At 46.1% G+C, this 25,596-nt stretch overlaps 1 long non-coding RNA gene across 2 annotated transcripts in view; it reads right to left on the minus strand.

Moving 5' to 3' along the window:
* The window catches only part of LOC112111462, a 43,418-nt gene extending 24,084 nt beyond the window's left edge, over positions 1 to 19,334 (minus strand). Inside the window, exon 1 of one of the 2 annotated variants that reach the window (XR_003369605.1) lies at positions 19,301 to 19,334. This is a non-coding gene — a long non-coding RNA (uncharacterized LOC112111462). Of the gene's footprint in view, positions 1 to 308; positions 459 to 19,300 lie in introns of those variants that run through there. The other variant, XR_002908491.2, reaches the window with a different exon arrangement.
* Between the last annotated feature and the right edge of the window lie 6,262 nt (positions 19,335 to 25,596).

Raw genomic sequence — 25,596 nt, forward strand, 5'->3', positions numbered from 1 at the left:
AATGGGAACAGGGATGGCTCTGTGGTGTCAGAGCTGGGAAGGGGGACACTGAGGAAGGAAACTGGAATCATGCTTGCTGGAAGTTCACCCCAATAAACATTGAATTGTTTGTGCCTTTGGACTTCGGGTATTGTTGCTCTCTGTTCATGCGAGAAGGACCAGGGAAGTAAGAGGGTGAAGGAATAAGCCCCCTAACACTCTTCCTTACATTTCCTCAGTAGATCTTACTCTTTCCAGGGTTCAGGTAATTGACTAAGCTCATTATCATCTCTCTCATTTACACTAATGAGATTAATGGAGAACAATACCTTGCCGAGACAAATTCCTTTCTCCCATTCTGTTCTCCATGTTCTGTTTTTGCCCCTGTTGTTAACTGGCATGTCTCCAGCTCACGGGGTGGACCTTAGCCAATGTCCCTCTTTGGCTGACACTGTCACCTCTAGGATGCTCCCTCTCCTGTTGACCTAATAGTTAAGGACAGTAGTTAAGTCCTGTTCCTGACCCTAGCAAGCTGCCCAAGGGAAACAACTTTCTAGTCCAACTCTCTACGAAAGTTAAAATTTAAACCTCAGCCATGGGTGCCAGTCTGGAGAGACCTCCAAATACGTACTTCAGCTTTCTAAGCGGCTCACCTGCCTGCAGAGCAATCACTTGGATTTCTTTGCTTCCACCCCCCTTCATCACACACGTCTTATTTTTCATGGAAAAGAAGCTGCGAGAGAAACTGGGGAAGGGCAGCTTTGAAAAAGCAGACGGTTTAAACTCCAGTCGTGCTGAAAGGAAGTCGGGAGCAGAGGAATGTTGTTATAGCTGCAGTGTTGCAGAAAGGGTGCTGAAATCCAAGCCTTTCTCCAGCCTAACCTCCAGCCGCCCAAGCTATCTGAACTGACACTAACCTCGCCATTCCTCTCCACTGGGGCAAATGTTTCTGTTCTGGTATAAGCAGGTTTCTTTTCTTTAAATGCAACTACTTCCACTCACACACACACCCACACACCCCCTCCAAGTGCTTGGTTGCCTGGAAGTCCTGTTTTCCAGTGGGTGTGGATCCACTGGAGAACCAGCAAGCCAATTTGCTTAGAGGAGATGTTTTTCCATCAGCTGGGAGCTGTGCCCTAGCTGCTCCACCCTGACCATATCTGACCTCGCTGCTCAGTGTGGGCCCGTTGCTTAGGATCAGACCTGGGGAGGAAAATGACAGAGCATAGTTGACAGATCCGCTGAGATGGGAGCAGAACATGTGCTGAATTGGGTTCTAACAGTGACCAGGGCCAAAACTGAGTCTGGGCCTGTTTTGCTCCTTTATGCAGCCCGGAAAGGTGGGTTTGGTTTGGTTTTTTTACTCTTCTGTTTGTTGCTTATTTTGTACATTAAAAATTCAGTTCATGTCTCCCCTGTCTTTCCTGAAAGCCCCTATGAATGACTGGAGACCTCGTTAGATTATGTCATCAGAGCTGCCATGCAAATAAACCTGACGAATCGAGGGGAAAGGGATTTTTATTCAGACTCTTTGGGCCTGATTCATGGGTCTGGCCAAGCAGCGGGAAAGGGGAGGATGGCGCAGAGATGCTTTAAATCACACCCAGCTGCCAAGAGCCCCAAAGGGCCATTCTGTCAGTGGGGGATCACTGGAGTGCAGGAGTGTATACGCCCCCCTTCTTCTGCCCAGCGCACACCTGCTTCCTGTGCTGGGGACTGGCAGGGGAGCGGTGTGGAGTGAGCTACGTGAGATCTACCCCACCTGGGGATTCTCCAGTGCTGGGGCACACAACTGGAAAGGGACAAAGGGACCACATGGGACCTGAGAAGCGAGGGTTGTGAGTTCAATCCTTAAGGGGGCCATTTAGGGATCTGGGGCAAAAATCTGTCTGGGGATTGGTCCTGCTTTGAGCAGGGGACTAGATGACCTCCTGAGGTCCCTTCCAACCCTGATATTCTATGAAAGGTTTGTGTGCTAAAGCCTGAACATACCCCTAACCCTTCAGTTAAGGGCACAGAAAGCTCTGAATGCACACTTGAGACTCCCAGCAAAACCAAGGAAATCCCACACTGCCTATTATGACATATCTAGGGTTAAAAACATGCAGAAACAAAACTTTGGGGGAGCCAGGAGTTGCGTGGAAAAAAGCAAATGTTCAGGCCTTCTCTATAAAACAGAAATTAGCAAGAAAGCAACAACAATAGCTCTCTTTCTTCTCAAACTCCTGCCATTTCCCCCCCTCTTTGAAGGCTACCTTTTCATTCCCACAGTGCAATGCACATTTCCTCTGGTTCAACTCCAGCCCTCCTAGGCCTGTTAGGGAGTAGACTGTTTCCCACATGAAAAAGGAGGGGGGTTAACTCCTTTCTTACCAGGCCTCTTTTTGTTGGTCACTTTGCTTTATTTATGGAACTCTCTCTACCTTCGACTAAAGCCAGGAAGTGGTTTTATAGGCTCGAGGTGACTTGAGGTCTGCTTGTTTCAAGCTTTCTAGAGACCCATCTGTCTGATGCTGTCTGATTCTTAACACTGCAGACACCCTTACGACTTTATGTACTGACAGGCGGAGTTCTGTTTTGACTGTTGTCATGCGGGCTTGTAAACCATAAGGTCTACATTCAAACTTTGGGGTTAGCCAGCCTCATTCAGCATTTTTATTAAAAGATTATTTGGTCATAAATGGAAAAAAAAACCACCCCAGCTTGTTGAAATAGGAAGGAGTGGGTGGAGGGATTTCTCCTCTTCATTGAGTCTCTGATTTTTAGGACTTGCCACATTGGTGGGCTAAGCTCAGACCTGGTGTAAAAAAGTGCAGCTTGATTTGACATCAATTGCTTATACCACATCTGAAGCTAGCCCTGTGATGCTGACAGAATGCAATTAGATTTATGAATGGAACCTGTTGTGTGCATCGCATGTTAAAGAGACTATATTAACATATGGCCTAGAAGATGGCTTAAAGCCTGACTCTGCTTAGAGTTCAGCACTATTAATGAAAGGTAAGTCAGTGACTTGCATTTCTTCCTTCCCACCCAGCCAGCTACATGCCACTCTCAGTAGGGTTACCATATCTGAACTTTCAAAAAAGAGGACACTCCATTGGGGGGTAGCCCCACCCCCTAGCCACTCCCTCCCACTTCCCGCCCCCTGACAGCCCCCCCAGAGCCCCCGACCCATCCAACCACCCCCCCACTCCCTGTCCCTTGACTGCCCCCCTTCTCCAACTCCCTGGCCCCCTTACCGTGCCGCTCGGCTTAGAGCAGGCATCTGGCTTCGCGCCCCAAAGAGCGCCCCGCCCCGCCCGAGCGCTGCCGAGCGGCGTGCTGAGGCTGTGGAGGAGGGGGGGAAGCGGGGGAGGGGCTCTGGCCGCTGCTGCCAGCCCTGCTGCCGTGTTCCCTCACAGGCGCACAGCCCTGCCCCCCAGCGCTGCCGGGCGGCGTGCTAAGGCTGCAGGGGATGGGGGGGAGCCGGGAAGGGGCTTTGGCTGCCGAGGCCCCAATGTGACCGGCGCTCGGCCGCCCTGTCAGCTGCTTTTCGGTCGATAAATAGCCGACCGGGGGGAAATCCCGGACATTTTTAGATTTTTAGAAATCCCCCCCGGACGGCTATTTAAAGAGTGAAAAGCCGGACATGTCCGGGGAAACCCGGACATATGGTAGCCCTAACGCTGAGTATCAGTGACGATGCCTTTCAGCTGTGGCTGATACAGATGCAAGCATTAAGGCCAAAACCTGGAAGTTGCAGCATTGTTCCTTAACTGAGAATGAAGCAGCCAAGAACACGGTGTAATATATACTGTATTTGTTATTCTGTAATATGTGTATGACAGTGGTGCTTAGAGAGTTATTCATTGTGCTATGCATTGTACAGACATGGAGCAAGAGACAGTCCCTGCTCCATAGTGCTCACAGTCTCTGTAGATACAGGGAAGGGGAAGGACCGAACATACAAGCAGAGTGAACAGTGCAATGGCAGCAAATGGCAGGTTAGTGCCACAATATTTTTGTAATGGTTTGAGTGGGGTTTAGTTAGGAGGGAGTTAGCTAAATGAAAACAGGAAGGGAAGGAGAGGGGCATTGAAGGGGGGGGTGGAGGGAGACAGGGCAGGGTGGGAAAGGAGGAAGCAGAAGGGGGCAGGTGGAGTGAGGCTGAGGTGAGCACGCAGAGGGAGGGAATGGAGCAAACACCTCATCCGCACTGTGCTCCCTGAAACACTGGACTTCCTTGCTTAGTGATCATTACTATACTGCGCGACATAGGACAATCCTTTGTTGTTACCGCTATAGAGTGAGGTGAAAAAATGCAAAGCCACCTAGGATTTTGTGGTTGTTGTTGTCAACCTACTGGATACTGATTTGGTCCCTCCAAACCAAACAGTGGAAGCAGGAACAGGAATCAGCCCCACCTACTCCCAAGCGCAGGACCCCTGCCAGGAGAGCTGGAGGAAAAGCTGCATTCAATGGTAAGAGGGCATGCAGATAGAGTTTAACTCCAGATGGGGGCAGTAACACACGTACTCACTAGGCAGTTCAATACAACATGGGTGCTTAGCGGTTGTGTGGAATACTGATGTGTTCTTAGGACCCCCTGTGATGGGCTGTACAAACCCCACACTGGCCCCAAAGGGATAAAAGGGCAAAAGGGCAATATGGGGCCCAGGTAACCCTGCCCCTCCAGGCCTGCAGCGTATGCTCTGGCTGGAGGAGAGGTTAAAAGGAGCTCAGAAGCCCTGACTGGAGTAGGGTGACCAGACAAAAAGTGTGAAAAATCAGGACAGGGGGTGGTGGGTAATAGGAGCCTATATAAGAAAAAGACCCCAAAATTGGGACTGTCCCTATAAAATCGGGACATCTGGTCACCCTAGGCTGGAGGGAAGACAAGCCCTTCTTCTGGAAGCCAGAGGGAGGGTTAAGTCTGAGATGGGACCAAGGTGCTGGTAAGGCTCACAGGCACTGTCTCCTGTGACTCTCCTGTGGAGAACCGGCAGGCCCTGCGGGGCTGTGCTCATTTTGAGCTCTGAGCTCCTGAGCGTTTGGACTGGAGGGGACCATGCCCCAAACAGAAGGAGAGTTTAAGCAGGAAGTGGGCCAGGGCGGCAGACTAGGAGTTTGGTGGGCAGGACTCTGCCAGTATGGCTCCTCAATAGGGTCGTGGGCTGGGACCAGGTGGAGAGGGACGGCCTGGGTCCCCCTACCATGCCTGGTTCAGAGCAAGGCCCTGATGCAAACTGAGACTTCCATGCCTTTGTCCTAGGGTAGGGGCCAGACATCTTTCCCCCTCACTTTGCCTGGGTGGCGACAGACTGAAAACCAGGTGTGCTAACCACTAGGCCCCCTGGCCCTCAAGGACTCTATTGCACCCCCCCTCCCCCCCCCACACAAATCAACTTTGAAGGATGCACTGAGACATTGAAGATGTAGCTCTGGCCGTTGACCAGACCTCTCAGCCAAGAGGTAAATAATGGTTAATATGCCATGTCTGTTAAATTTGTCAGTCATTATTTTTATATCTTTCTGACCCCTTGGCAATGTTAATAATCCACTTTCCAAATAAAACTGCCCCACTGAGCTAGTCATGCAGGTGGTAGTCGCCAGAGAGCAGACGGAGGTTTGGGGACGATCCAGTGCATAAATAGCACTTTGCAGTGCCTTGCTAGGATGGCCCGATCCTGCGTTTCCCCTCTGTGACTCAGACTGGCACACCAGTGTATACACTGGACATTTCTGTCCATAGGAGCTGGAGCACCCAAAGGAGGGACTTGGATGTGCTGTTATGGCGCCTAGGTGTGAAAATTAGGCAGTGTGAGCTCTGCAGAAATAACACACCTGGAGAAAACAGCTAACAGGTTTTTCCCCTCACCCACTGGTTATGGAGCTGCACTGGCACCAACATGGAGAGGAAAGATGCACTGGTGGTTAAGGAGCTGGCCTGGGGTTCAGGGCTCAGTTCTTGGTCCCACAACAGACTTTCTGGGAGCCTAAGCAAATCAGTTAGGGCCTGATTTCAAAGTCTGTGCAATGCCTCCCTTGCACCCCAATGGGATTAAAATCATGTCCTTGATCTCTATGTGCCTCAGTTCCCCCATGAGGATAATAATTCCCTACCTCACAGGGATCTTGTGAGAACGAATTCATTAATATTTTGAGGATCTCAGAATCTACAATAATGGGGCCATATAAGTAGATAGGCTGGACTGACTAAGCCACTCAATAATGCCAGATGAGCAACAAAGCACAGGAAAGTACGAGACCAGCTGAAAAGTCAGTTAGAAAGCAGAAACCCCAAAAGTTCCTGTCAGTTTTGGTTTGATGTGCTGCATTCCTAACTCAGAACTGAGGTCCCAGAGGTTGAGGTAATGGGGGAAAAGGGAATCCCACCCTGGAAACCTTAAACAAAGATATACAGGGGCTATTTAGCCAAGGTGTAGCTTCTCAGACTCCCGCTGAATTACACCAGGGCTGAATTTGGCCTCTTCAGTATCACTGTCGCAGAAACAGCTTGAGGAAAAGTTGTTTCTTGCAATGACAGATTCACAGGATTCCTTGGGGGGGGGGGGGGGGGGGAAGAAGGGGGTTAGTTTTATAAAAGAATTGTTTGAGATAAATTACCTCAGCAGCTTATGCTGGCATTTCCCTCGCCTTCTGCTAAGCTAGCATGAACCTACATGATATGTTTAAGTGGAAACAATTCACATGGTTACTATGGGATACGTTCCAAATATAGAGCATGACATAATTGGCTAAATTTAATGTCTGTTAAAATCGTTATGGATGGTCAGCATGATGTTTTCTCAATAGCTTTTTCATTATATTTATCATTTCACAGTAATTACAAGATTCATTTATAAAAGATAAAAAGTTACAAAGAGTCAAGCATCAATGATTCATATCAATGTTCTGTCTAGCAAAAGCAAGATTTTGTTTAATTGTTAGAAAACAAAGGCAATGGGCTATTTCTCCACTTGACTTTCCGTTATCAAATCTGACTACATTTCAATAGGCATTGGTAATAAATAGACTTAAAATGCCTGGTTCTTTTGTTAAAACAGGCACTAACAGCATGGCTAAACATATTCTTTATGGTAACTTTCCTGTGCTCTGGTGCTCATCTGGCATTTGTTAAGTGAGTGGTTTAGTCAGTCCTGTCTACCTACTTGTGCGTCAACAAGAATGTGGATAAGGGTGATCCAGCTGATATAACTTACGTGGGTTTTCAGAAAGCCTTTGACAAGGTTCATCACCAAAGGCTCTTAAGGAACCTAAGTAGTCATGGGACAACAGGGAAGGTCCTCTCATGGATCTATAACTGGTTAAAAGATAGGAAACAAAGGATAGGAATAAATGGCCAGTTTTCACAATGGAGAGAGGTCAGCAGCGAGGTCTTCCAAGGATCTGTACTGGGACCAGTGTTGTTCAATATTCATTAATCTGGAAAAGGGAGTGAATGGTGAAGTGTCAAAGTTTGCAGATGATACACAATTTATTTAAGATAGTTAAGTCTGGAGCTGACTGTGAAGAGTTACTGGGGGAATCTCACAAAACTGGGTGATTGGGCAACAAAATGGCAGATGAAACTGAATATTCATAAGTGCAAAGTAATGCACATTGGGGGAAAAATCCCAGTTACACATATATAATGATGGGTTCTAAATTAGCTGTTACCACTCAAGAAAGAGATCTTGGACTCACCATGGATAGCTTTTTGAAAACTTCAGCTCAATATACAGCAGTGGTCAAAAAGGCTAATAGAATGTTAGGAACTATTAGGAAAGGGCTAGAAAATATCATTATGCCACCATATAAATCGATGGTATATGCTTTTGCGAACAGGGGCTGCTAACAGGGAGTTTCGCAAGGGAGTTCTCCAGGTGAAGGAGGAGCAATACAGCACCCTTTTGGGGTAAGTGACTGTCTGTAGTGTGTGTTTGTTTGTGTTTGGGGGTTACTTGCTGTGTGCTGAGCTTGTGTTTGTCAGTCTGTTTGTTTGTTTGGTTGTTTGAAGGACCGTGTGCTGTGGCTGGCAGTTGGAAGCTGTGAGCTTCAAAGGAAGGTTTGAAAGCTAGAAGCCTCTGGTAAGTGGCTGAGCCTTAATCAGTGGGCGGGGCATTCATACAGGCCAGGGCTTTATAAAGCAGCGCACAAGCGACCAGGGAGCTTTTGCGACCAGGGAGTTTGGAAGGGGAGTGGGAAGGGGGCGAGGGTCCCTTGCCGGTTCTATCTGTTTTCCCTTTATTCCCCTTAAAACCTATAAACCAACTACATTCAGAACTTCTTGCTTAAACAACCCTTTCAGCGGACAGGGGGCTGCAGACGGGAGTTTGACAGAGGGAGACTTACGATGGTTAGGAAGACCCGCAACACCTGTGTCAGGACTGCTTCTGTCTCCTCCACCTGCGCCTGTAGCCAGACAGAGCGCCTGAGCATGGATGCTTCTACCCAGATCCTGGTGTGGTTTTGCAGAGACTGTAACTTGCAATTTCCACTTACTGATATCCAGACTGGGGGGACCATCCAATGTGAAAGGTGCCTGCTAGTGGAATCTCTCAGGCAGCAGGTGGGAGAGCTACAGGAGGAGGTGGCTAGGTTGAGGAGCATCCGAATCCATGAGCAATTCCTGGACAGTGTCCATGTGGAGACAGCTGAGGTAGCTGTCCCAGTACACAGGACTGCTGATACACCACTGGTGGAGGAGGAGATGGCTCAGGGTGGACACTGGCAGCTGGTTACTTCTGGCAGCAGGCAGTGCTCCACCCCTGCTCCGAACCCTCCCGCTGTGGTAATAGGTAACCGTTATGCTCTTCTTGATACAGGAAAGAAGGAATCACCCCCTACAGTAAAGGAGGAGAAGCCTCGTACCCCTAAGGCTGGGAGGTCTACTGCCACCACTGCGAATAGGAAACGTAGGGTAGTGGTGGTCGGAGACTCTCTGCTGCGGGGGATGGAGGCGCCCATCTGTCGCCCTGACATTTCATCTCGGGAGGTATGCTGCCTGCCGGGGGCCCGTATCCGAAATATTACGGAGGCTTTGTCGAGGATTATCCAGCCCTCTGACTACTACCCCATGCTACTCATCCATGTGGGCACAAATGATACTGCGCGGTGTGACACTGAGCAGATCAAGAGTGACTACAGGGCTCTGGGAATACGGGTGAAGGAGTTTGGAGTGCAGGTGGTATTCTCTTCGATTCTTCCTGTCAAAGGTAGGGGCCCGGGCAGAGACAGATGTATCATGGAGGTGAATGCCTGGCTGCGAAGATGGTGTCGCCAGGAGGGCTTTGGCTTCCTAGACCACGGGATGCTTTTCGAGGAAGGACTGCTAGGCAGAGATGGCGTTCACCTTTCAAGGAGGGGAAAGACCCTATTTGGACACAGACTGGTTAACCTAGTGAGGAGGGCTTTAAACTAGGTTCGACGGGGACAGGTGAGCAAAGCCCACAGGTAAGTGGGGAACATGGAGACCTGGGAGATGGGTCGGAAACGAGAGGGAGTGTGGGCTATATTGGCAGAGAGAAAGGAGGGTCAGGACAAAACTGGGAGGAAAGATCAAACCAGTATCTTAGATGCCTATATACAAATGCGAGAAGTATGGGTAATAAGCAGGAAGAACTGGAAGTGGTAATAAATAAATACAACTATGACATTGTTGGCATCACTGAAACTTGGTGGGATAATACACGATTGGAATGTTGGTGTGGATGGGTACAGCTTGCTCAGGAAGGATAGACAGGGGAAAAAGGCAGGAGGTGTTGCCTTATATATTAAAAATGTACACACTTGGACTGAGGTAGAGATGGACATAGGAGACGGAAGTGATGAGAGTCTCTGGGTTAGGCTAAAAGGGGTAAAAAACAAGGGTGATGTCATGCTAGGAATCTACTACAGGCCACCTAACCAGGTGGAAGAGGTGGATGAGGCTTTTTTTAAACAATTAACAAAATCATCCAAAGCCCAAGATTTGGTGGTGATGGGGGACTTCAACTATCCGGATATATGTTGGGAAAATAACACAGCGGGGCACAGACTATCCAACAAATTCTTGGACTGCATTGCAGACAACTTTTTATTTCAGAAGGTTGAAAAAGCTACTGGGGGGAAGCTGTTCTAGACTTGATTTTAACAAATAGGGAGGAACTCGTTGAGAATTTGAAAGTAGAAGGCAGCTTGGGTGAAAGTGATCATGAAATCATAGAGTTTTTAATTCTAAGGAAGGGTAGAAGGGAGAACAGCAAAATAGAGACAATGGATTTCAGGAAGGCAGATTTTGGTAAGCTCAGAGAGCTGATAGGTAAGGTCCCATGGGAATCAAGACTGAGGGGAAAAACAACTGAGGAGAGTTGGCAGTTTTTCAAAGGGACACTATTAAGGGCCCAAAAGCAAGCTATTCCGCTGGTTAGGAAAGATAGAAAATGTGGCAAAAGACCACCTTGGCTTAACCACGAGATCTTGCATGATCTAAAAAATAAAAAGGAGTCATATAAAAAATGGAATCTAGGACAGATTACAAAGGATGAATATAGGCAAACAACACAGGAATGCAGGGGCAAGATTAGAAAGGCAAAGGCACAAAATGAGCTCAAACTAGCTACAGGAATAAAGGGAAACAAGAAGACTTTTTATCAATACATTAGAAGCAAGAGGAAGACCAAAGACAGGGTAGGCCCACTGCTTAGTGAAGAGGGAGAAACAGTAACAGGAAACTTGGAAATGGCAGAGATGCTTAATGACTTCTTTGTTTCGGTCTTCACCGAGAAGTCTGAAGGAATGCCTAACCTAGTGAATGCTAATGGGAAGGGGGTAGGTTTAGCAGATAATATAAAAAAAGAACAAGTTAAAAATCACTTAGAAAAGTTAGATGCCTGCAAGTCACCAGGGCCTGATGAAATGCATCCTAGAATACTCAAGGAGCTAATAGAGGAGGTATCTGAGCCTCTAGCTATTATCTTTGGAAAATCATGGGAGACGGGAGAGATTCCAGAAGACTGGAAAAGGGCAAATATAGTGCCCATCTATAAAAAGGGAAATAAAAACAACCCAGGAAACTACAGACCAGTTAGTTTAACTTCTGTGCCAGGGAAGGTAATGGAGCAAGTAATTAAGGAAATCATCTGCAAACACTTGGAAGGTGGTAAGGTGATAGGGAACAGCCAGCATGGATTTGTAAAGAACAAATCATGTCAAACCAATCTGATAGCTTTCTTTGATAGGATAACGAGTCTTGTGGATAAGGGAGAAGCTGTGGATGGGGTATACCTAGACTTTAGTAAGGCATTTGATACGGTCTCGCATGATATTCTTATCGATAAACTAGGCAAATACAATTTAGATGGGGCTACTATAAGGTGGGTGCATAACTGGCTGGATAACCGTACTCAGAGAGTTGTTATTAATGGTTCCCAATCCTGCTGGAAAGGCATAACGAGTGGGGTTCCGCAGGGGTCTGTTTTGGGACTGGCTCTGTTCAATATCTTCATTAACGACTTAGATATTGGCATAGAAAGTATGCTTATTAAGTTTGCAGATGATACCAAACTGGGAGGGATTGCAACTGCTTTGGAGGACAGGGTCATAATTCAAAATGATCTGGACAAATTGGAGAAATGGTCTGAGTTAAACAGGATGAAGTTTAACAAAGACAAATACAAAGTGCTCCACTTAGGAAGAAAAGATCAGTTTCACACATACAGAATGGGAAGAGACTGTCTAGGAAGGAGTACGGCAGAAAGGGATCTAGGGGTTATAGTGGACCACAAGCTAAATATGAGTCAACAGTGTGATGCTGTTGCAAAAAAAGCAAACATGATTCTGGGATGTATTAACAGGTGTGTTGTGAGCAAGACACGAGAAGTCATTCTTCCGCTCTACTCTGCTCTGGTTAGGCCTCAGCTGGAGTATTGTGTCCAGTTCTGGGCACCGCATTTCAAGAAAGATGTGGAGAAATTGGAAAGGGTCCAGAGAAGAGCAACAAGAATGATTAAAGGTCTTGAGAACATGACCTATGAAGGAAGGCTGAAAGAATTGGGTTTGTTTAGTTTGGAAAAGAGAAGACTGAGAGGGGACATGATAGCAGTTTCAGGTATCTAAAAGGGTGTCATAAGGAGGAGGGAGAAAACTTGTTCACCTTAGCCTCTAAGGATAGAACAAGAAGCAATTGGCTTAAACTTCAGCAAGGGAGGTCTAGGTTGGACATTAGGAAAAAGTTCCTAACTGTCAGGGTGGTTAAACACTGGAATAAATTGCCTAGGGAGGTTGTGGAATCTCCATCTCTGGAGATATTTAAGAGTAGGTTAGATAAATGTCTATCAGGGATGGTCTAGACAGTATTTGGTCCTGCCATGCGGGCAGGGGACTGGACTCGATGACCTCTCGAGGTCCCTTCCAGTCCTAGAATCTATGAATCTATGAATCTATGCCCAATCCTTGACCAGTTCTGGTTCCCCATCTTAAAAAGGATATTGTGGAAATGGAAAAGGATTAGAAAAGGGCAACAAAGATGATCAACGGTATGGATAGGCTTCAGTATGAGGAGAGACTAAAAAGTTAGGGCTGTTCATCTTAGAAAAGAGACAACTAAGGGGACATATGATAGAGGTCTATAAAATCATGAATGGTATAGAAAAAGTGACTAGAGAGGTGTTATTTACACCCTCACACAAACCCAGGGTCACTTGATGAAATTAATAGGCAGCAGGTTTAATACAGAGAAAAGGAAGTACTTTTCACACAACACTCATTTAACTTGTGGAACTCATTGCCATGGGATGGTATGATGGCCAAAAGTTTATCTAGTTTAAAAACTGAACTAGATAAATTCCATCAATGGCTATTAGCCAAGATGCAACCCCATGCTTGGTGCGACCCTAAACCACTGACTGCTAGAAGTTGCGAGGGGAAGAATGGGGTGAATCACTCCAACTGCCCTGTTCTGTACACTTCCCCTGAGGTTCTGGCACTCGCCACCATCAGAGACAGGATACTGGGCTAGAGAGACCATTGGTCTGACCCGGTGTGGGAGTTCTTATGTTCTTATATAAGGCCAGATCCTCAGCAAAATCAGCATAGTTCTATTGACTTCAACAGAGCTCTGCTGACTTGCACCACTGTGGGATTTGGCTCTTTGTTCCATGACATGAATGGGTCAGATTTTTAAAAAGGGGCCAACACTTTGGTAGTTTCACCTTCACACAGACATGTGGTTCAGCGAATATGTTTTGGATATTACATTTCTACTTTACAATTAGAGACCATTTCCTGTTGAGAAGGCTGGGCAGATTTGACATCCTAAATGAAATCGGGTTACTTGTTGTATAATGATACTTATGACTGTGCTGCTTCTCCTTTGAGCCCCTCCATGTGTCTGTGTCGATCTTTGTATACCATGCCCATCATTATGGTATCTCGTAGCCTAGATGGGCTTGTGATTCACTTTCTTTTCTGGCAAAGTCAGGCTACTAGTGCATAAAACAGTATCTCCATATCTTATCAATCTTCACTGTGATTCACTTTCATGAAGCACATACATCTCTGGTATATCTTTTGACTTTCATTGTGGTATTAGTGAATTGCTTCCAAAGGATTGAGGCTGTAAATGTCTCATACAGTCAAACCTCCCATTGACTTCACTGGGAGTTTTACCTATATAAGGACTGCTTGGTTGTGCTCTGAGTGGAAGTGAGGAGATTTAAAGTCAGATGTTGCGATTCTGTTGGCTACACACAGTCAATTTGACTGCAGAGATTTGCTAGACACTTCCAAGGTTTTCCAAAAGACTGGCTATCACAATAATGCTTAGCACTAATGAGGGCATTGCAACTTCAAAGTCCTTCACACACATTAACTCATGAATCTTCAAAACACTTTGGGGAGGAAGGCCAGGAAGGATCATAATCTCTCTTTCGTGGCTGGATACACTGAAGCAGACAGTTAAAGGTCACTATTCAGCCAAGCACTTAAGCACAGGTGTTAGTCACATTACTTAATGCACTGCTGGAAGGCACTCAGGCCAAGATCTTCAAGCAGGTTTAGGTTCCTAATTCTCATTTTAATCAATGGGAGTTGGGTTCCTAAATACCTTTGAGGCTCTGGGTCACAGGTTCTGTGGTGATGAATCAAATAGAACACATGCTTAAAGTTCTGCATGTGCTTAAGTGCTTTGCTGAATCAGGACCTAAGTGACTTGTCCAAAGTCACATGGTGACAGAGCCAGGACTCTGGAGTTCTTGTTTCCTGGTCCAGTGATCAGTCTAGACGGTGCTGCTTCTCCAGAACATACCCCCAGTGTTTTGTCCCCAAAGTCCTGAGGTCAGGCACATGTGAATTCCCAAGATTAACATTGCAGAAAATATACCGAAAATGACAAGAAAGGAGAAGGTAACCCTTTGTATTGTTAGAGCTGAGTTCTCCGTGAGTGAATGTGGGAGGCATTCTTGGGAGTCAAATAATAATAATGAAAATAATGTGAGTAGGATACGTTCTGTATTTCCAAGGAAAGATCACAATCAAGGAGTAAACCGCAGGAAAAGTTTCTCTATTAAAACCTTACGTGATGGGGTGTCCCAACCCCAAGCTGGGCCTGAAAGGGTTACAGAGAACCTGTGAGTGTAATCAGCCCTACCCACGACATCTGCAATAAGTGTCAAACCTGGAGGGAGGAGTTAAAAGGGCTGAACCTGGCTCAGGTGGGGCCTGACCAGGAAGGAGAGCAGATCTCTGGCTCTCACTCAGGGAGAGAAGCCTTGCTGGAGTCAGGGCGCTGAATAGGGCTGCTGGCAGATAGAGCCTCCCTGAAGGAAAGTACGTCTGCAACGGGGAGCCCAAGGCAGTTGGGAAAGAAAGCAGCAGGAAGCTGGGATTCTGTGCACTGGTGGAGGGGCTCGGGGAGCAGGAAGGCTCCAGATGGGTCAGGGACTGCCCTGCCAGGGGCACAGAGAAAACTCCCCTGCAGGAGAACCAGCCGGGTGGTAGGAAGTGCTGAGAAGCTCTGCAGTGAGCCTGGGGAAGAGGCTTAGAGAGCATGGAGCTGAGACACTGGGGGCCTGGGAATAGCCTGAGGCAAAGGCCCGAGGCAGGGCTAGGTAGGAAGTGGTCCAGGGAGACAACAAGAGGCCTGTGTAGTCAGGCCTTGGCTGCCTATGCACGGGCCCCTGGTCCGGAACCCAGTGGAGAGGGCAGGCCTGGGTCCCCTACCAGCCCTCCAAGGAAGGTGGAGCAGAAACCTGCTGACAAGGGGTAAGGTGAACTGAACCCCCCCGATACCCAGAGTGGGGACTAGTGGATCTGGACTTGGACTTGAGGGTCCAACATGAAGTTAAAGGACTAATAGTTGTTGGACGATTGGTTTACCCCAGAAGGGGTGGGACTCTATGTGAACTGGCCGCAGGGCCAAGTCACAAGACGAAACAGACCACTGCAGGGCTGGCATGGCTGTCAGCAGGGGATGCGAAAGGAGATGAGCGTGCAATGCCATGCCCAACCACCAAGGAGTGTGTTGATCAGTGAGTCGCACGCTTACACCTTACAACACACAATGTTTAACTGATTTCTAGTTACTGGGTTTTCCCCTGCGTTTGTGTGTCTTTTGTCTGCCTGAGTGCAGAATTACTGTTAATTATTACACAAAAATGAATGCTAACCGGGAACTAATACATGCAATGTGCCCCTGTCTTGCATTCATGTTGGAAGGCATGTTACCTCTCATGCAGAGGCTATGTAAGCAGATCCCCATAGTGCTATATCTTATGGTGTTAGGCTGCTTGACCAGTACTAAGATCATCCCTTGACTCGCTTGCTGAGCAGTCTTTGGCTGTGAATTTTCTGCCCATTGGTCCCTCTTTCACAAAGGTGTATTTGGTTCTGCTCCATTCGGTGCAGTAGGCACCTTGGCAATTCACAGCCCTTTGCATCCTCCATAGAAGCAACACTGCAGCTAGTGCAGAGGGTCCTGTGACAAATTTAGGGGGAATGAAGGCACTTACTGCAGATGACTGAAAGCAGAAAGAGGGTCTGGCTGCTGGGAGAAGAAATGGGGCAAATAGGAGGTGTGGGGTTTCAATGCACTCTGGGAGAGTTAGTCAGAAGAAGGGAGCAGAGAAAGAGAGAGAGCAATGGGAGGCAATTAATGTCTTTATTGGGGCCGGGATGAACCTCATGTTAGAGATATTGTCTTGCAGACATCTCTCTGTGATGGGCTGGACCCATTGGGAAGCCACCCAATGTGCTGAGATACCACTGAGTCTACCTGTTCTGCCAGCATGGGCCCCCTTTAACCTGTCTTGCTGAGCCAGGCTCTTAAAACCTCCTCTAACACACACACACACAGGCAGGGACACACCCAGCTGCAGATCAGCTGTGGGAAGACTCAGCTTAAGGGACTTGCTCCAGCACTCAGGTGTCCACCTCCCTGGGAGCGCAGACCCAAAGATATATTATGAAATTCACCCCCTCCCTCAATGTGGACAGAGGTGTGCACACTTCTTGTCCCCCTCCCCCGTTCGAAATTACAGAAACTGGGTTTAATAATAAACAAAACAAATTTTTATTAACTATAAAAGGCAGATTTTAAGTGATTATAAGAGATAGCAAACAGAACAAAGCAGATTACTAAGCAAATGAAATCAAACACGCAAACTAAGCTAGTTTCACTAAAGAAATTGGTTACAAATAGTATTTCTCCCCCTAGATATCATTGCAGGCAGTTTGCAAAGTTTCTGTGGTTCAGAGTTCCAGTTACCATAGAATCATAGAATCACAGAATATCAGGGTTGGAAGGGACCTCAGGAGGTCATCTAGTCCAACCCCCTGCTCAAAGCAGGACCAATTCCCAACTAAATCATCCCAGCCAGGGCTTTGTCAAGCCGGGCCTTAAAAACCTCCAAGGAAGGAGACTCCACCACCTCCCTAGATAACGCATTCCAGTGCTTCACCACCCTCCTAGTGAAATAGTGTTTCCTAATATCCAACCTAGACCTCCCCCACTGCAACTTGAGACCATTGTTCCTTGTTCTGTCATCTGCCACCATTGAGAACAGCTGAGTTCCATCCTCTTTGGAACCCCCCTTCAGGTAGTTGAAGGCTGCTATCAAATCCCCCCTCATTCTTCTCTTCTGGAGACTAAACAATCCCAGTTCCCTCAGCCTCTCCTCATAAGTCATGCGCTCCAGACCCCTAATCATTTTTGTTGCCCTCTGCTGGACTCTTTCCAATTTTTCCACATCCTTCTTGTAGTGTGGGGCCCAAAACTGGACACAGTACTCCAGATGAGGCCTCACCAATGTCGAATAAAGGGGAACGATCACGTCCCTCGATCTGCTGGCAATGCCCCTACTTATACAGCCCAAAATGCCGTTAGCCTTCTTGGCAACAAGAGCACACTGTTGACTCATATCCAGCTTCTCGTCCACTGTGACCCCTAGGTCCTTTTCTGCAGAACTGCTACCTAGCCATTCGGTCCCTAGTCTGTAGCAGTGCATAGGATTCTTCCGTCCTAAGTGCAGGACTCTGCACTTGTCCTTGTTGAACCTCATCAGGTTTCTTTTGGCCTAATCCTCTAATTTGTCTAGGTCCCTCTGTATCTGATCCCTACCCTCTAGTGTATCTACCACGCCTCCTAGTTTAGTGTCATCGGCAAACTTGCTGAGAGTGCAGTCCACACCATCCTCCAGATCATTAATAAAGATATTAAACAAAACCGGCCCCAGGACCGACCCTTGGGGCACTCCGCTTGAAACCGGCTGCCAACTAGACATGGAGCCATTGATCACTACCCGTTGAGCCCGACGATCTAGCCAGCTTTCTATCCACCTTACAGTCCATTCATCCAGCCCATACTTCTTTAACTTGCTGGCAAGGATACTGTGGGAGACCGTATCAAAAGCTTTGCTAAAGTCAAGGAATAACACATCCACTCCTTTCCCCTCATCCACAGAGCCAGTTATCTCATCATAGAAGGCAATTAGGTTAGTCAGGCACGACTTCCCCTTGGTGAATCCATGCTGACTGTTCCTGATCACTTTCCTCTCCTCTAAGTGTTCCACAATTGATTCCTTTTCAGACTGGACCCCGTCTCAGTCTGGACTCCCCCTCCCCCCCACCTTCCCTTTTGCAGTCTTTCTTCTTGGGCAGACAGGCCAGGGAGAGAAGGAGTCCTATGTGCCTTCCTCCCCACCCTTAAATAGGATTTACATAAGGCGGGAATCCTTTGTTTCCCAAACTTGACCCCCCTTCCCTTCCAGTGGAAAGTTACAAGACGTCCCAGGTAATGTTTAGTATCAGGTGACAAGACCACCTGACTCTGTAGGATCAAGGCATCCATGAGTCAGTGGCAGTATGAAGGATCCGCAGGAAGGCCAAGCTTTTCACAGCTCATTGTCCTCGCTGATGGGCCATCCGCCCTGTCTGGCTTTCCCATTGTTGTACCTGAAGCGTTGGCAGGGGGCGTCACCCAAAGTAGCATAGTTGAAATACAGAGTCAATATTCCTAACTTCAGATGCAGAAATGATACAGGCATACACATAGGATAATCACATTCAGTAAATCATAACCTTTCCAATGATATCTCACGTGAGCCATCTTGCATAAAGTATCTCAGTTATGTCATTCAGATCATAAGCATATTTTCATAAAGAATATGGAATGACACATCACACTCTCCTTCATTCACAATTCTGTGAACCACATCTGAGCGCCCTCAAAGTTGCCTCTCTTCCCACTCATAGTGCTATGGGCCATCTTCCAGGGAGGAGGAGGGATAGCTCAGTGGTTTGAGCATTAGCCTGCTAAACCTAGGGTTGTAAGTTCAATCCTTGAAGGGACCAAAAATCTGTCTGGGGGTTGGACTAGATGATCTCCTGAGGTCCCTTTCAACCCTGATATTCTATGATTCTCTCCCATTTGGGATCATGTCAATTTTCTATAGCAACTCCAGTAATGACCAATGTGGGAAATTTATATTAGCATTTACTTCAAGCTACATGGTAATGCAAGTTAGCAGGTGGGAGTAAAGGAGGACTGTGAGAACCATTTCCCTGGTCATCTGTCCGTGGGCCAAAAGCCAGTGCTCTACGGACCAAATGTAATCTATGGGTTAGAATTTGGGAACCATTTGGGATCTAAATTCAGTCTTGCAGGTCATAGTACTTCTGTCTCAAACGGAGCTGCAGAATTTTACACTGCAGCATGTTAGTTTTACCTACATTTTTCTAAATTAAGTAAATAGAATCTATAAAAGCAGAAAACCTGAACAATCTCACTTAAAAAAACAACAACCCACCCACCCCCATAAACTGTCATGCACACCTCAGAAATGTCTCCCAAAAACACACTGACCTTCCAACTGGGAGTTGATGGCTTTCTACACTGCCTTGCTACGGAGTTACTGCAGATGCTAAATAAACAAATAAATAAATCAGAGGGCCAGCTCTGTAAATAAGTTACCCACATGATGCAAAGTTCATCTCCCTGATGTTTTCTTTGGACTAACTTCGATTCTGAACATTGGGACTGACGCTGTTCGGCACGTGTCAGTGTTGTGTCATGTCCCATAACCCTTTCATATCAAACTGAAAGCAGGCAAACTGCATCCTTTCCTTGTGGACAAGGGACAAAGCACTGACACTCTGAATGACGGTTACTGACCACTGAGATACAAGCTGCCCACCACAAGATGGGGAATAAAGTTGGAGGATCCTGAACCAATAAAAGCCTGGTGAAAACTTACCACTTTTTAGGGAACTGCATGTTTTAAAGGCTGTTTTCATTTCCATTTTTTGCTGTTCAGTTAGTTTCTTTTAGCAATATGTCCTTTTCTGGTTTTATTGCGTTTTTCTCTCACCTTCTCCCAAGGGGGGATTAAAAATCCAAGATTTATATAGCATCAAACACCCCAGCTTTTATTGGTCCATCAAGAACTCAGCATTACAGTCCCTGATGTTCTTCTGAGTTTAAACAAGGCTATGTTTTTAACTAATAATTAAGAAAATCCAGGAACAAAGAACCTCACACACTTGGCAGAATAAATAATGGCTCTGATAATGCTTCTGATGGTCTGAATGAAAAACCCACAGTCTCTTTCATGTGGTAAATGTGGGCAAACCGGGATCTCTTCCTCCTAGCAACCAATAATTTGACCTAATTCCCCAGCAACTGCTTTGCTCTGTGTGTGTGTGTGTGTGTGTGCGTGTGCGTGCATGCGTGTGCCCTAAGGATGAACTTCATTTGCAGCAGGGCTGCCAAACACATTTCACTGTAAAGAAATTTGCTTTCTAAACTAGATCACCCCAGGGACTGAAATCTAGTGGGAACCCATCCAAATCCAATTGCTGGATATCTAAGGGGTCTGGCTGGATGTGGATTAGCAAACTCGCGTCTTTGATTTATGGATTTATTGGCCCTGGCAAGCATCGTCGAAAGCCCATCAAGCTCCAGAAGTGCATTCTCTGTTAAAACTCTAAGGGTGAGATTCTCAGCTGGTGTAAATGGGTGCAGTTCCATGGGAGTCAGTGGAGCTGCGCCCATTTCCACCAGTGGATGACCTGGCCCTGTTTGTGTAGGCACAGCCCTGAGCAAGGAGTTGTTTGTAAGCAGCACGCAGGAGAAGTTGCTGTGCCACTGGACTCCTCGTTGTTTCTGTGCCTCAGAGATGTGCTTCAGAGGCACTGTTCCCTCACTGCTTCCCCTTTGCTCCAGGGTAGGGGTGGCTGGCTGTGTGTCAGTAATTTGCTGCTTGCTTAGCATATACCAGAAACAAATGTATTCTTCCCCACCTCCCATGGTATATTTTCACCAGCTCATGTGTTGTGGGAGGAGCCATGGTTCCATCCATCCGCCTGCCTGCTCCATGCTCACCTGCTCCAGGTGGGGCATTGACCAGGTGCATAGCACCCGCTTATCTTTCTGCATCTGGTCCCAAGGACTCAGCAGCCCATGCAGAGACACAAAGGAAGTTCTTATTGCCCTTGGCAGGCATGTAGTCCAAGGGTACGTCTATACTTACCCGCTGGTTCGGCGGCAAGCAATCGATCTTCTGGGATCGATTTATCGCGTCTTGTCTAGACGCGATAAATCGATCCCGGAAGTGCTCGCCGTCGATGCCGGTAATCCTGCTCCGCGAGAGGAGTAGGCGGAGTCGACAGGGGAGCCTGCCTGCCGCGTGTGGACCCGCGGTAAGTACCTTTAAGTTCGAACTAAGATACTTCGACTTCAGCTACGTTATTCACATAGCTGAAGTTGCGTATCTTAGTTCGAACTGGGGGCTTAGTGTGGACCATCCCCAAGTTGCTGTCTAGCCTTAAAAAAAATCTGAGGACTGTCCAAAAAACCACCAACACTGAAATGGGCCAAGTTTGCCATTTTAAAAAAAAATTTGGGCCAGTGAAATAAATCATCATTTTTCCAAATGGCAACTGAGCAAGAAAGTGTATTAAGCAAAATGTAGCATTTGCCAGAGACCTCTGTTTTCCATGCTGCCAAGAAAACCCAAACCGTACAGCATTAAGAGGTAGCATGAAACAAAACCTGCTCTTGAATAATTAAGGATAGTCACAAAACTCTGGTCCATTTGAGAAATTGGGTGCAACTTAATACAATTTCCACCTCTGGAATTTTAGTTTTTCCTTCAAAAGTTGCTGGAATTTGTGAGTATTCCTGCAAAATGTTTGGGGAGCCTAACCCAGCAGTTTCACATGATTCAGCTTTCAGGATAGGATCGGTGATTTATTGCTGCCTGGTGTTTAACGACTGTGGATTGAATCATCAGTGTTCTAGGGTCCAGGGTTCTGGAACTCACAGTGACCAGTTAACAATGTAACTTCGATTGGAGGGTGGCAGGAGGGTTTTGCCTGAGTGTGAATTGCAGATTTCGTCCCTTTGACCCTTCAAATAGAATCGACTTTATTATGTACCTTGCACAAGTGGGGCTCCGTCTTGCTAGGGCCTCTGCTCAGCACTGTAATACAAAGTAGTAAGGGGGAACTCTTGAAAAACAACTCTCATATGTTGACTTGCAGTGGGAGTGGGATGTCTAATTGTCCTTTTTACCTTTGAAAATCTCCCCCTAAATGTTTTGGTGCTGTGTTCACATCATGTCCCATTCACGTTCACATTCACATCCACTTGAAATGCGCTAAAGGAAAGCTCTCTGGGGATCGCACTGAAATTCACAAAAATATGGTCTAGGGGCACTCACACAAAAAAAAAACACGTTTTTTTTTCAGCCAATCAGAAGAGAGACCTGAAAATGAGTCATGTCTGATGTATTTAATGATATACAGCCTGTCGCTGTAATGTAAAGCATTTGTTGTGGACATTGCTGCAACTGGCCTTATTATAAAGTGGAAATTTCAGATTTATTCCTTGTGCAGCCTATCTGTTATGTTATCCTATTGAGTTACTTGGAAACAGCCATCATTCCATTATTTTAACAAGGGGACTATAACTAAACTGTCCTCTGTGATTTCAGTGTAGGCTTGTCTTTGCAATCCATGAAGATGATGTAACCAGAAAACAGCCCATTAATCTCATCCAAAGTCTTAAATTCCAAGGCACAATAAATCAAATTTAAATGAGTTTCCACTAGACCAAACTAAAGGAAAGAGTTTTATGAGAAATAATTCCTTTACAGTGGGGGGTTTCTTTATGCAGATTTACAATTATTATGTAATTCTTTAAGCAGCTAGTTATGTTCAAGCAGCAGAAACAGAGGTGACGGATGAATGTCTAACTTTCTATTTTTTTGCATGCATATAAAATATTCTGTCGAACAGGTGCAGGAGCTGGTGGAAGGCAAAAAAATAGCCAGGCTCCCTTTGCTTCCCCTAGTGCTCCATGGACTGTCAGAGATGAAATGCCAAAGTATACAGGTTTGAAGGGTCTCTAGCTGCTTGGGCTGTGTCAAGTGAATTAGCAAGAGACAAAGGATGGCCTTGTGGTTAAGGCACTGGCCTGGGATTCAGGAGATCTCAGTTCAACTATTGACTCTGCTACAGACTTCCTGTGTGACCTTGGGCAAGTCACTTAGGCCTGGAGCCTCAAAGATATATAGATATGTTACCCCCATTCAAATCAATGGGTTATATAGGTGCCTAAATAACTTTAAGGATCTGGGCCTTTTTCCTTAGTCTGTAAAATGCAGATAACAGCACTTTCTATCTCACAGGGGAGTTTTGAGAATAAATCAGTAATATTTGTGAAGCACTCAGACAATACAGCAATCAGGTCTATACAAATATTGAGATTAAAAGCAGATATCTAGGTCTGAATATATCAACTGGCTGCAATAGTTGGACATATATCTCTTATCTGGGGCATGCACAAGGTAGTGGGGTAGAAGGGCAGAGTTAAGGTTGTTTGAAGTACCTTAACTCTGCATTTCTATTTTCCAGCATTTGTTTGTTTTTGCAATGCACTTTAACTTTGAGTTTCTTGGCTTTCCGATGTCTGTGTTTTAAACAATTACTGTGCTCTATTAATTTTCCTCTCCATGTTATTGATAGATATATATGTAGATGCCTTAGTGACATGGGAGGAGGAGGGGGAGTTTGTCTGGATATTAGCATTAAGCTTATTAAGTTTACACTTCCTCGTGTGGGTGTGTTTCTAACTGAAAATCACTGAGCACTGCGTGAGCTGACCCCTTCCTTCCTTTGACAGAATCTGTATTGTGTTAGAGATCTGTAGCGACTGGTAAAGTTATAGGAAACTACTTCTGAAACAGTTCTTGGTAATTGAAAGTGGAAAAAGTATCAGAGGTTTATGATCAAGGAAAGAGCAAGCAAGCACCTTATTCTTCCTGGAGAAATGTCCTTTCCAGGCTCCTTTCCATTACGTATGCCAACTGAAAGACACTTTTTTCCCCAAGAGGGATTATTATAGTGGTGCAGAGCTGGGGATGGGGTGAGAGAGAACATCTGTACAAAAAGCAACTTACGAAGGGCCAGATTCTGATACTTGTACTCGCATCGAGAAGTATCTTACTCTTTGACTAGCCCCATTGAAATCAATGGGATTACTCGCCAAGTAAAATACTACTTAACATTTTTAAGGGGATCAGAATCTGGCCGTTTGTCAGAACGGTCTATGCATTTTACATAGAACTTTAAAGAAACACTCTCTCTGTTAACATAGTTTCCCTTAGTGCTATTTTATGACATCAAGCTCCTGCACTGATGACATCATAGGCTGTTTCCAGAAGAATTATGACATCATAGAGTCAACATTGTTACTTCCTTGCATGATCAATTCGGAGGAGCAGATAGGCTGTTAGGAGGAACATACTTGTTTAAATACAAATATATGTGCAAACTGCATTCCTTGCTCAAATCAAGCATGGAAGTCTTTTGGGAAATACACCATAGTTCAATGCTGTGTTCACTGAGGCCTGGTCTACACTAGGACTTTAATTCGGATTTAGCTGCCTTAATCCGAATTAACCCTTCACCCGTCCACACTACAGAGCCAGTTAATTCGAATTAAAGGGCCCTTTAAATCGATTTCTGTACTCCACCTCGACGAACGGAGTAGAGCCTAAATCGATTTTGTTAATTCGAATTAGGGTTAGTGTGGACGCACACCACCGAATTACTGTGTTTAAGTTAATGGGGTAGTGTGGCCGCACACCACCGAATTAATGTGGTTTAAAACCGAATTAAGGTGCTTAGTGTGGCCGCGCACAATCGAATTTATACAACCTGTTTCCCAAATTCGAATTATCTAAATTTGGATTAATCCTGTAGTGTAGACATACCCTGAGGTGCAAAGAAAAGGAATTCCCTTCCACACAGGAATTGCCAGGTGAAATTCAGTGGCCTGAGTTGTGGAGGAGGTGAGACTAGATTAACACAGTGGTCCCTTCTTGCCTTAAAATCTATGATTTTCTCCTTACTGAGGCAAAACTCCCCTTGAACTGAGCGAGAACTAAGGCCTGCAGGATTTGGCCTCAGTATCTTTGCTGCTAAGTAAAAGCAGTAAAAAACAGCATGCCGAACACATGGAAGGAAAATGGTTTTATGATTATAGATGACACGGTTTTATAGTCCTCTCCAGCATGGGGTCAGCTCAGCCAAAAGGCCACATCTACTGTCTGCCTTACCGGATGTTGGCCTGGAAGCTAGGACCGCAATCTCTTTTAATTAAAGTCAGATCAGCATTAGTTTACTCTGCTCCCATGTGTATTTGTAGGGAGTTTAAGGAATACAAGAGGTTTGCTGGTACGTGTATTTTTAGACTAACAAGGGTCAGATTTGAAAGCCTGCCTCCTGAACAGAACATTTCCACTTCTGAGTCAGCAGATGAACGCTCCTGGGAGGTCCGGATTTCGATAAGAGGGAACTCCTCCCCCTCTCCAAGCCTGGTTACATTAGAGACAATCACCAGCCCCGTTCCTTTGCTGACTGTCACATAGTCGTCTCTGATAAGGAACAGACAAGCAGTGTACTGTAGATGTTACCAGTAAGCACCAGGGATGGGCAAACTGATTCTGAACCTTAGAACCTTGACCCTTCCTTGGAATCTTTACCTGATTCTGGATTGTTCAGTTCAGCGACCTTCCCATCTCCCTTACCAAATGGCCCATACATCCCCTGTCAAGGCTGGATCCCCACTTTGAACTTTAGGGTTCAAATGTAGGG

This window comes from Terrapene carolina, unplaced genomic scaffold, assembly GCF_002925995.2.
Source record: "Terrapene carolina triunguis isolate 2854851 unplaced genomic scaffold, T_m_triunguis-2.0 Scaffold62, whole genome shotgun sequence".
Taxonomy (NCBI): domain Eukaryota; kingdom Metazoa; phylum Chordata; order Testudines; family Emydidae; genus Terrapene; species Terrapene triunguis.